The sequence below is a fragment of the Camellia sinensis genome, chromosome 11 (assembly GCF_055761805.1).
Source record: "Camellia sinensis isolate YWXY chromosome 11, ASM5576180v1, whole genome shotgun sequence".
NCBI classification, from domain to species: Eukaryota; Viridiplantae; Streptophyta; class Magnoliopsida; order Ericales; family Theaceae; genus Camellia; species Camellia sinensis.
The window spans coordinates 121,716,433-121,728,427 of NC_138971.1; the positions used below are offsets into that span (position 1 = coordinate 121,716,433).

At 33.6% G+C, this 11,995-nt stretch overlaps 1 pseudogene; it reads left to right on the forward strand.

The window, feature by feature from the left end:
• Positions 1-1,796: 1,796 nt before the first annotated feature.
• LOC114296430 (U-box domain-containing protein 34 pseudogene) lies at positions 1,797-5,929 on the forward strand (annotated as a pseudogene).
• The last annotated feature ends 6,066 nt before the right edge of the window (positions 5,930-11,995 follow it).

Genomic DNA, 11,995 nt, shown 5'->3' on the forward strand with positions numbered 1-11,995 from the left:
AATTTTTTTATTTTGTAGATACATCTAAGTAAGGTACATCTAAAAAAAATATTTAAAATTTTAAAAATATTCACTAAAAAAAACACGAAAGTCATTTTTTGCGACGGCAGAAAATGCCGTCTCAAAAAGCAGAGTATTTGCGACGGCACCATTTACCGTCTCAAAAAAGCAGAGCATTTGCGACGGCACTATTTGCCGTCTCAAAAAATGAGAGTATTTGCGACGGTATTTAGTGCCGTCGCAAATGCTCTGCTTTTTTGAGACGGCAAATGATGCCGTCGCAAATACTCTGCTTTTTTGAGACGGCATTTTCTGCCGTCGCAAAAAGTGACTTTTTGAGACGGCAAGTGTGCCGTCGCAAATAGTTCCGTCTCATATACCCAGTTTTCTTGTAGTGTCACAAGGTCTAAACAATCTATGCAAAGTGGGCTGCCTAACACTGCTAGGAAAGGTGCAGGCTTTAAACACTACTAGAAAAAACCCCAGGGCTCAAAGTGGGCTGCCTAACTCACTTAGGTGGTTTGCCTCCCAAAAGAGGCAGCAACTGGCAGCAGCAGCAGCAAAAACTGCTCTGCAGCAGTAGTAACAACTAAGTGCTTAAATTGGGACTTAGGAACACATTGAGAGAATTGGTTAGGCCTCTAAAGATTCATCTCTTGTTCTCTCAAAAAGGTGTTCAGTCCATTAGAATTCCATTTTTTTTTTTTTTCCTCTAATGGTATGTCCCTTGGGTTCTAGAACTTCTTGGTGAGAAGAAACTCTAACAATTATCCCTTATGCTGTGTTTGGTTGGGGGATTTGGGGAGAGATTTGGAAAGGGAAAGGGAAAAGGTGTGTGAAACTATGTGAAATGTAGGTATATTTTTTTCACATTTCACCTACCTTTTCCATTTCCCTTTCCAAATCCCTCCTCAAATCCCTCAACTAAACACAGCATTAGTTGATCTATTTTTCTGGAATCTGCCACGTGTTGATGAGAAGAAAATCTTCGAAAATGATCATTTTTTATGGATAAATGCTATGCCATCTAAACATCTTTCTTTTAAGGATGTGACCTTTCATCTATTAACAAAAAAAAAAAGAGTACTAATTAGTTGAAAAAGAATTCCAGTATGAACAGAACGTAAGGTGACAATTCAGAAACGACAAATAATAGAATTCCAAAGGAGAGATCCGTGTGGAGAGACAATAGTTGCCTTCTACTTAAAAATTAATAGTATATTTAAGATGTTAATGCTAACCTGCTTCCATTATCCATCCTGGAAGGATACTTAATAGTCGGTTAATTTATATGTATGTGTTTGTCATGCCTTGGTGTCTTTTAGTATGCTAATGTTGTTTAGTGTTTATCTTTATCATGCTGAGACTTTCATAGATATATTTATATAATATATATACATGCATAAATACATAAAATATATGCAAGTAATTAAATAGTGCAAACAAATTCTTTTTGTAATTCCATGTCAACAACAATTAAATTAAACTGGAGATGAAGAATTAATGAGAACTGAACTGGACTGAGAATCTGTAAAATTAATAGCTCATGTCTATTACAAGCTACTTGCACTGCTTAATTACTTGGGTTTTTGGAGTTATTATTATTAATGAATTTTTTTCTGTTTGTTGGAGTACCCTTCCTTACTCACACCAGTTTGTCTAAAAAATATCTGAATGTCCCCATTGTTTAACCTGCTATTTATTGAAGTTTTATATCTGGATGAAGAGGCTGACATAAAAAAAAAGGCACAACAACCAGCATGAAGGTTTAATGAAATAAGAATCTAACATAGGCAATGGAGCTCCAACGTTGGCGACTTGAGGAAGAACAAAGATTAGAAGAGGCACGACTTTCTGAGGAAGCTGCATTGGCAATTGTAGAGAATGAGAAAGCGAAGTGTACGGCAGCCATGGAGACAACTGAAGCAGCTCAAAGGATTGCAGAATTGGAATCACAACGAAGAATAAATGCTGAAATGAATATCATTGGGGAAGCAGAGTATAAGAAGAATGTATTAGATAGATTGGTCCCAAATGATGTTAGGTATAGGAAATACACTATTGAGGAGATTGAAGTAGCAACAGATTTTTTTGATGAATCTCGCAAGATTGAGGAAGGAGGTTATGGCCCAGTTTTTAAATGTTGTCTTGATCATACACCTGTTGCAGTAAAGGTTTTATGTCCAAACGCTGCTCAAGGGAGAGAGAATTTCAACAAGAGGTGATGATAGGAAAAACAAAACTTAGTAATTTATACCTAAAATGAACTCCAAAATAAAATTGATCAGGTACTTTCATGATAGAAATCCAAACACGGCTTAAATTAATGAGTGGAAAATCAAGCAACAAGCTCTACTTTAGATTTAATGTGATCTTTCTTTTTCCTTGTCAAATTAAATTAATATTAATATTGTAGGTTGAAGTACTAAGCTGCATGCGACATCCCAACATGGTACTACTCCTAGGAGCTTGTCCAGAATATGGTTGTCTAGTCTATGTGTACATGGCTAATGGTAGTTTAGAAGACCATATCTTCAGACGGGGGAACAACCCTTCTTTGTCTTGGCAACTTAGGTTTCGAATTGCAGCAGAGATTGCCACAGGCATGCTCTTTCTCCACCAGACCAAGCCAGAGCCATTGGTGCACCGTGATCTCAAACCTGCCAATATTTTGTTGGATCACAACTACGTTAGTAAGATTAGTGATGTTGGATTAGCTAGGCTTGTTCCTCCCTCTGTAGCTGACGATGTAACACAGTATCGAATGACATCAACTGCTAGAACCTTTTGCTACATTGATCCAGAGTATCAACAAACTGGAATGCTTGGTATTAAATCTGATGTATATTCACTGGGGATCATGCTTTTACAACTGATAACAGCAAAGCCAGCTATGGGCTTGGCTCACTAAGTTGGACGGTCTATAGAGAAAGGAACATTTGTTGAGATGTTAGACCCTACTGCCCCAGATTGGCCTATCAAAGTGGCCTTATGTTTTGCAAAGATAGCAGTCCAATGTGCAGAGTTAAGGCGGAAAGACAGACCAGATCTTGGCAAGGTTGTTATGCCAGAGCTTGATAGATTAAGAGACTTTGGTGAAGAACAGATGAGCCATTTCTTGTTGGGTGCTAGTGGGACTGCTAGTGCAATCCTATCCCCCAAACATAACGATGTTTCCATGGCACAGGTTAGTGTTAGTGCAACTAAAGAAAGTTCATAATTATTTAGAATTTGGAAATTTGGTAGACAATCTCATATGTATGAAGTAGCATTGTCCATATATACTTTACTATATATATCATATTGTCATTTATTTAGCACTTTAATGGAATTTTTCTCCATTATTAAAATTCACAAGTGAAAAATCTTTTAGAACTCTTTGAAAAGACGGGGAATGATACTATCAAAAGAATCATTGATGTCAGTAGTGTTATAGACATATCAGTTGATTGTTGGTTCACAAATGACAACAAAATTCTGCAGTAGCGTTTAACATTGTGTTATGAAGTAATTGTGTTTCTTGGATAATCTTGTGTGTTTTTAAGGTACAAATCTGGAATTCCTTGCTTGCTCCACCATATTATTTTTGTCTTTTTTCTTCTTGTTCATTGTTTTTAGTAAAGGGGAGTTTGGTTTATCATTGCAAGAGTTTGTTAGCATGAACACTTTAATTATCATGTCATTGCTTGTGTGGTTTCTGATCTTGGTTTAGTTGATTGAGCTTCCTTTGTCAATTCATGACAAAAAGAGGGAGTGATGTTGTCCGGTGCATGTGTCTTAGGATTTCAAGTATTCATGTCTTAGGATTTCAAGTTTTCATGCCATGGGTCGGTCGGGTGCATGTGTCTTAGGTTTCATCTATTCATGCTACATGTTTTTAAAATCTTCAAGTCGCATTTATTCATGTTTTCTATCTCATGCTTCAAGATAATCTTGTCATATGTTTATTATTTTTTTCATATACTCTTGTGGGACTAATAGCTGTTTTGGAGATTGTGGCATTAATAGTTGTTTTGCAGATCTTGACCGTCAGAAAGAAGTTTGTTTTTGTTGGCTGTAATGGGTTGGGGTGTTTAGATTTTATTTGTTAGGTGTGTTTTGTCACGACATTGCCAAATAGGGAGATTGTTAGGTTTTTATTCTTGGCAATCTCGTTTGACAAAACTCCTTTCAGTTGTAATTTTATTCGCTCTTGTATTTCAGTGAGGATATGAGTTTTAGATGCGAATCCAACCCGAATTGTGCCTTGCAGAGAAGTATGTGATGATAATGCTTTCAAGTTTGCCACTTCGCTGATTATGACGAGGATCGAGCTGCCCGGTCAGCTCGCGGGGGTCCAGGGGGCAACGCCCCTTAGCGGGTTCGGGGCAGCGCCACGGCGGGGTCGAGGGGCAACGCCCCCGAAGCAAAATGCAAAAATGCATTCAAAGTTACTTGTCCGCTCGAGCGGAGAATGCTGGGTTTCAAAAGTTTGTTCGCCTGCAAAAATACTGGATGTTGTTTTTTCTCGCTCGAGCGGAACTTTCCGCGCTCGAGCGTAGGTACGCTCGAGCGGCCATTCTGGCGGTCGAGCGGAGATCGCGGGACAGTTTTCTATAAATACGTGTTTCAGTCCAAATCTAGGATTACTTCTCCAGATCTTCTTTTTGGATTCTAAGGTTTATATCTGGGGATATTTTGCTAGTTTTCTTTAATGTTTTGATTGAGTATTCAACTCATGGTTTAAAGAGTATACATCAAAGGATTATTTGTTTGTTCTACACAAAAGAGAGAGTTGTTCTTCGGTGGATTTTGAAAAATTTGAGCCTGAAGCTTTGGTGGATTCCGGAGTGGCTCATCGTCAAGACAATTTCAAGGTGAAGACAGGGTTGGAAGAGGCACATAGAGGTTGGTTCAATTCGGGCATGGATTCGCTAGGTAATTTAGTGTATACCTGTGTAATTCCTTTATATCTTCTTAGTGGATTGTTTTGTGGCTGTTGCCCGTGGTTTTTTATCACAATTGGAGGTGCTCCAATTGTGATTTTTCCACGTTAAAATCGTTGTGTCGATTTGTCTTGATTGTTTGATTGGGATTGTTTTATTACTTTAAATTGATACATAATCACAAATCAATATTTAGCGGATTTCTATGCCAAACTCTTAAGATTGAGGTTCACAATATAAAGATTTCCTGGAAAGGAAGAGCTTACATTCCAACTTAGAACTAGAATTTTGCCTTGCATCTATTTAGCTTATACGAAGCATCAGTTCTTTGAGTCTAATGAAGGCATAGGAACCCAGCTTGAACGTGGAAAGGGGGGTATTGAAAACTTACCTACAGATTTCACTACTTGTCATCAACTTATGTGTGGTTTATACACATCAATGTGCACAAGATCTACAAAGCACTATATCCAGAAGTTGCACTTACTAGATTCAAGATTGCTTATTTAGAGTGTGCATGCACAAGAGATGAGTGGGGAGGAGGCATCTCTGCGATTGAAATATGTATTGATTGTAACTTTTTATATCAGCTTTTTTTTTTACGTGTGCTATTATTGAGCCACCATTCAAACAGGCCGTAGATGGGTTTTCAAATCTGTAGATGGATATTATTACTTCTTTCCATTAAGATTTTTTTCTTAGGTTGTTTTAGCTTTTGATGAGCTTCATTGGAAAAATTGCAAAATCAGTCAAAGAAACTGATACCAAGCTGCAGACCTACAACAGCAGAAAGCAATAGTATACCTATGCCAGAATCTAGGTTGTCTGATCCTAAAACGTACACTAGCATTAGCAATATCCAGTTTAAGGAACAACTACTTTTATCTAGGGCTGTAAAAGCCACAACAGCCAAGGTTAGATCCAATGTTCATTATATGTCAATAACAAATCGCACATTTTACAATCCAAGTAACATTTGGAAACTTCAAGGCAACAATCAGTGATTGGCCAATTAGTGTAGTAGTGCCAGAAGCCAATCATATTACATATGAAGTATTGTAACCAAATTAAAGGAAATAGAGAAGCAATATAAACACTATTTTCCCAGATATTGTTCTGTTTGTGTCAATTAAATATATTATACATATATTTACACATATATATATATATATATATGTGTAGTCACTTGTGTAATGGAGTTGCATATTCTACAAAGCAACTAACATATACCCACCTCCTGTAAAGCCTGCCAACCATTAACAAAAACCTAACCAATTTCAACTTTGATTTACAGACACGTATCATTACCACCCGAAGACCCTCATTCACAATGAAAACCTATATCTATAAAATTTCACTAATAAAAATCATAATCATAAATATATACACACAGAAGGGGCATAAAAAATAGAGAACTCACCAGAAATTTCAAAAGGTTTTTGATTTCAAAAGACAAATTTAAGTAACTTCAATGGTGGTTCAAAGCTGTGAGTAACTTCAATGGTGGTTCAGAGCTGACGAAACAGGGCTTCGTTTCAGAAACAGAAGGCAAGGAGAAGGAGAAGGAGAAGAGACATGTGTTTTTGTGAAATTCGATCTTGCTAGGGAATGAAAGAGACGTCTCTCTCACTCATGGGCATGGGTAGAATAAAGGCGCGAATTGTATAGTATATTTTATATAAAAATCAAATTGAAATGTTTATGGAGTGTGATTAAATATATATATATATATATATATATAATCACATTTATTTAAAAAGTGTGAAAAAGTGTGAACAAAAATAAATATTATTGTAGTAGTGTATATATAATTATACTTTAATTAGAAGGTGTAATTAAAATATATATATATATATATGGGTAAATTACATTGACACCCCCTGAGGTTTATATTTATTACAATTCCTCCCTCACGTTTTGGAAATTACATCTCCCTCCTAAAGGTTTAAAGTTTCATTACAGATTCCCCCCGGCAATTTGATTTTTTTAAATACTAATTTTGCCCTCACTGGTAAATTATATTGACACCCCTCACATTTTAGAAACAACAATCCCCTCCCTAAGGTTTAAAGTATCATTGCCTCCTCCGTTAGTATTAGTTGGAAAAAAAAAATTCATTGAAAAAAAATTAATTTAAAAAAATTTTACTAGTAAAATTTTTAAATTTCTGTTTAAAAACCAATGTAAACTTATTTTTTGAATTTACATGTTTTCCTCAAATTTACAAATTGAGACAACCATTTATAAATAAAAAAAATTGTCAAACAAGTTTTTATGACAGTTTTTAAAATTTTTGTAAATATAAATTGAAAATTGAAAATGAAATGTAAGGGTCTGTTTGGTAACGTTTACGTTTTCAGTTTATATTTACAAAAATTTTATCTGGTTTTTGTTTATTTTGTTGTTTATTTTTAGAAAAACATAAACTACAAACACGTTTGGTAATTTACAAAATGTTTAAAAAAATTTAAAAATATAAAAAAGAGTGAGAAATGGCAAGTGGCGGAGGAAAACGGTGGTGGAAAGTGGTGACGGTGGGTGGTGGGTAGCGGGTGGTGGTGGGTGGTGGCGAGTGGGTGGTGGTGGTGGTGGTGGTAGTGGTGGCAGGTGGTGGGTGGCGGTGACAGGTGGGTGGCGGATAGCGGGTGGTGGTGGGTGGTGGCGGGTGGTAGTGGTAGGTAGGTGGGTGACGGTGGCGGGTGGTAGCGAGTAGGTGGTAGTGGCAGATGGCAAGTTGCGGTGGGTGGTGGTGGCGAGTAGGTGGCGGGTGGTGATGGTGGGTGGGTGAGTGGGTGGCGGTGGCGGGTGGTAGCAAGTGGGTAGTGGTGGTGGTGGTGGTGGTGGTGGCGGGTGATGGGTGGTGGGTGGCGATGGCAGATGGGTGGCGGGTGGGTAGTGGGTGGTGATGGCGGGTGGGTGGCAAGTGACTGGTGGTGGTGAGTGGCTGGTGGTGATGGGTGGTGGATGGTAGTGGCTGGTGGGTAGTGAGTGGTGGTAGCGGGTAGGTGGTGGGTAGTGGTAGCGGGCGGTGGATGGTGGTGGCGGGCGGTGGATGGTGGATGGTAGTGGCGGGTGGTGGGTGGTGGCGGGTGGATGGCAGGTGGGTGGGTGGTGGTGGTAGGAGGTGGTGGTGGCGGGGGGTGAGGTGGGTGGTGGTGGCGAGTGGGTGGCAGGTGGGTGGTGGGTGGTGGGTGGTGGGTGGGCGGTGAGTGGTGGTGATAGGGAGTGGGTGGTGGTGGCGAAAGACGGTGGTAGAAAATGGTGGCAGGTGGTGGCTAGTGTTGGGTGGTAAAAAAAAAAAGTTGAAAGCTCAAAACGGAAACACATTTTTTGAGTTTACATTTTTTGGCTAAATTTATAAACTGAGACCACTGATTTATAAATCAAAAATTTACCAAACAAGCTTTTATTTGAATTTTTTAAATTTTTGTAAATATAAACAGAAAACTGAAAACGTAAGTGTTACCAAATAGCACTAGCAAACAGGCTTTAGATGGTAAAAATGTCGTAAAATTAACAAATAATTAAATAAGTTACCAACGTAAAAAATGACTTATCAAAATATTCTTAAGCCATATATGGTTTGATTTTTAGAAATTTTTTTTTAAAAATTAAAAATTAATTTGGTTAAGAAATAAAAAATAAAAAATAATTATCATTCAAGGGTAAAAAATAATTGTCATTTTAATTTTTGGGCAGGTTATATACATACGTATGGCTGTTTCAATTTAATTTGTAAAAAATTATTTCTAACCACTCGAAAGATAAAAATTATATAAAAATGATAATTATTTTTATTTTTTATTTCTTAAACAAATTAATTTTTAATTTTTAATTTTTTTTTCTAAAAATCAAACCATACATAGCCTAAGAATCTTTTGATAAGTCATTTCTTTTATTGGTAACTTATTTGATTATTTGTTAATTTTACGATATTTTTACCATCTAAAGGCTGTTTAGTAACCATTTCGTTTTCAGTTTCCAATTTATATTTACAAAAATTTAAAAAACTGTCATAAAAACTTGTTTGATAATTTTTTTGATTTATAAATGGTTGTCTCAGTTTGTAAATTTGAAAAAAAATATATATATTCACAAAATGAGTTTATGTTGATTTTTAAACAAAAATTTAAAAATTTTACTAACAAATTTTTTTTTCAATTAATTTTTTTTCCAATTAATTTTTTTTCAATGAATTTTTTTTCAACTAATACTAACCGAGGTGGCAATTGGTAATCTACTTTAAACCTTAAGAAGGGGATTGTAATTTTTAAAATGTGAGGGGTGTCAATATAATTTACCCAGTGAGGGCAAAATTGGTATTTAAAAAAATTAAATTGCTGAGGGGAGAATCTGTAATGAAACTTTAAACCTCAGGGAAGGAGATGTAATTTCCAAAACGTGAGGGGGGAACTATAATAAATATAAACCTCAGGGGGTGTCAGTGTAATTTACCCTATATATATATATATATATATATAATCACACTTAATTAGAAAGTGACATAAAAAATAAATATTATCACACTCAATCGGATTAAGTGTGATTAAAAATTTGAGAATTGTATATTTTATATAAAAATCAATTTGAAATATTTTATACAATCGCACCTATTTAGGAAGTGTGATTAAAAAGTAGTAATGTATATATAATCACAATTTAATTAGAATGTGTGATTAAAAAATATATAAATAATCACACTTTAATTAGAATGTGTGATTAAAAAATATATATAATCACGCTCATTTAAAAAGTATGATTAAAAAGTAGTAGTGTATATATAATCACACTTTAATTAGAATGTGTGATTAAAAAATAGATATAATCACACTCATTTAAAAAGTGTGATTAAAAAGTAGTAGTGTATATATAATCACACTTTAATTAGAAGGTATGATTAAAAAATATATATATATAATCACACTTATTTAAAAAGTGTGATTAAAAAGTAATAGTGTATATATAATCACACTTTAATTAGAAGATGTGATTAAAAAATATAAAAATAATCACACGTTAATTAGAATGTATGATTAAAATATATATAAATAATCACACTTATTTAAAAAGTGTGATAAAAAGTAATGGTGTATATATAATCACACTTTAATTAGAATGTGTGATTAAAAATATATATAAATAATCACACTTTAATTAGAATGTGTGATTAAAATAAATATATATATATATATATATATATAATCACACTCATTTAAAAAGTGTGATTAAAAAGTAATAGTGTATATAATCACATTTTAATTAGAAGGTGTGATTAAAAAATATATAAATAATCACACTTTAATTAGAATGTGTGATTAAAAAATATAGATATAATCACACTTATTTAAAAAGTGTGATTAAAAAGTAATAGTATATATGTAATCACACTTTAAGTAGAAGGTGTGATTAAAAAAATGTATGTATAATCACACTTAATTGACAAAGTGATATAAAAAATAAATGTTATTATTCAATCAAATTAAGTGTGATTAAAATATCAATCTAATTTTTTTTATCACACTTTTAATAAAAGTGAGATTTTTTTTTTTTATCAAATTGTAATTTTTAACTATTTTTGTAATAGTGAAAAGGAAAAGAGAGGAGATTCATTTTAGTGGGTGAAAGTTCAAAGAAATGGGAGGCTAAAGTAAAGAGGTAGGTACCAATAGTGGTTTTCTTTTCAAATGGTTGCCTTCTTTTGTCTCTTTCATTTTCTTTCTAAAAATTGCAAATTAACCCAAACTTTTATTTATTTACAAGTTATTTTGCAAACAGTAAAATTAATTTATTAAATTCATAACTATAAATAAAATGAGAGAATTAATATTATAAAAGTGTATTAATACCTAAAAATAATAGAATAATTATACACTTCTAAGCATTTATCAATATATATATATATATATATATTTATGCATAGATAGAATAAAAAAATAAATCTTTTGGGGGTATGATAGGTCATTTTTCACACCAAAAATAAATTCTTACTAAAACCTTAATTCAATATAATAGTGATTTCGTTCGAATATCAATCCACAGAGACTAAAAACAAAATTATTTAAAGATTAGAAAATTAATTCATAATTAATTCGAATCAAATGAATATTTTGATTTTAATATAAAATTAACTAAAAATAATTATTAAACAAAAAAAAAAGATTGAGATAGAATTGAAGCAAAAAATAATTTGAGTGGATTTTAAATGGACCGACCATTTTTACACTTCTATATACAAGTGAAATTAATTAGACTGCATTGATAACAGGCTCCTATATACACAAGTGAAACCAATTAGACTGCGTTGATAACAGAGGCGGATGTGAAATCCAACAACAGCGCAACAGGTCACTAAAAGAAGTAAAAGAATATAGAGGTTAAACAATCTTCAAATTTATGATATATATATATATATATATCCAGAGCAAGATTATTCAGAAAAAAAAATTATTAATCTATTTTTCATGAAGAACACACTTTCTGTTCAAGATTATTCAGAAAAAAATATTAATCTATTTTTCATGAAGAACATGCTTTCTACTCAAGGGATTTAGGAAGTAAAATATTTTGAACTATCCTTTATATACTAACATGTTGAGCATATGGCATTTTGACTAAATTTTACTCAAAATTATTGTAATTTCTTAGAGGTGCAAGTGGGCTTATGTTTGGTACAAGTGAAAATTGTGACATGAAATATAATTCTCACACTCACTTGTACCTCTCCAGTCTAGTCTAACCTTACTTTAAATTATTCTCACTCACTTGGATTGGATTTATCTCGTATTCACATCTCAACATAAGAGAATTCGAGAGGCTTGTAAAGGGTCTTATTTTGATGATTCGAACTGTTCATTTTGTTGGACCCTTAATGTATATCATATATGAAAAAATTATGTCAATCTAATAATTATAATATCTTCGTTTTAATGTGTTTCTCCCTAAAAAAGTGGATGGTCTATTTAAAAAAATATACATTTGCCATTAATTTTTTCTGAAACAAAATGTGATAAAACAAAATGTGGATGGTCTAATTTTTTGCGTCGGCACAAATTTGCCGACGCAAAAGGTCT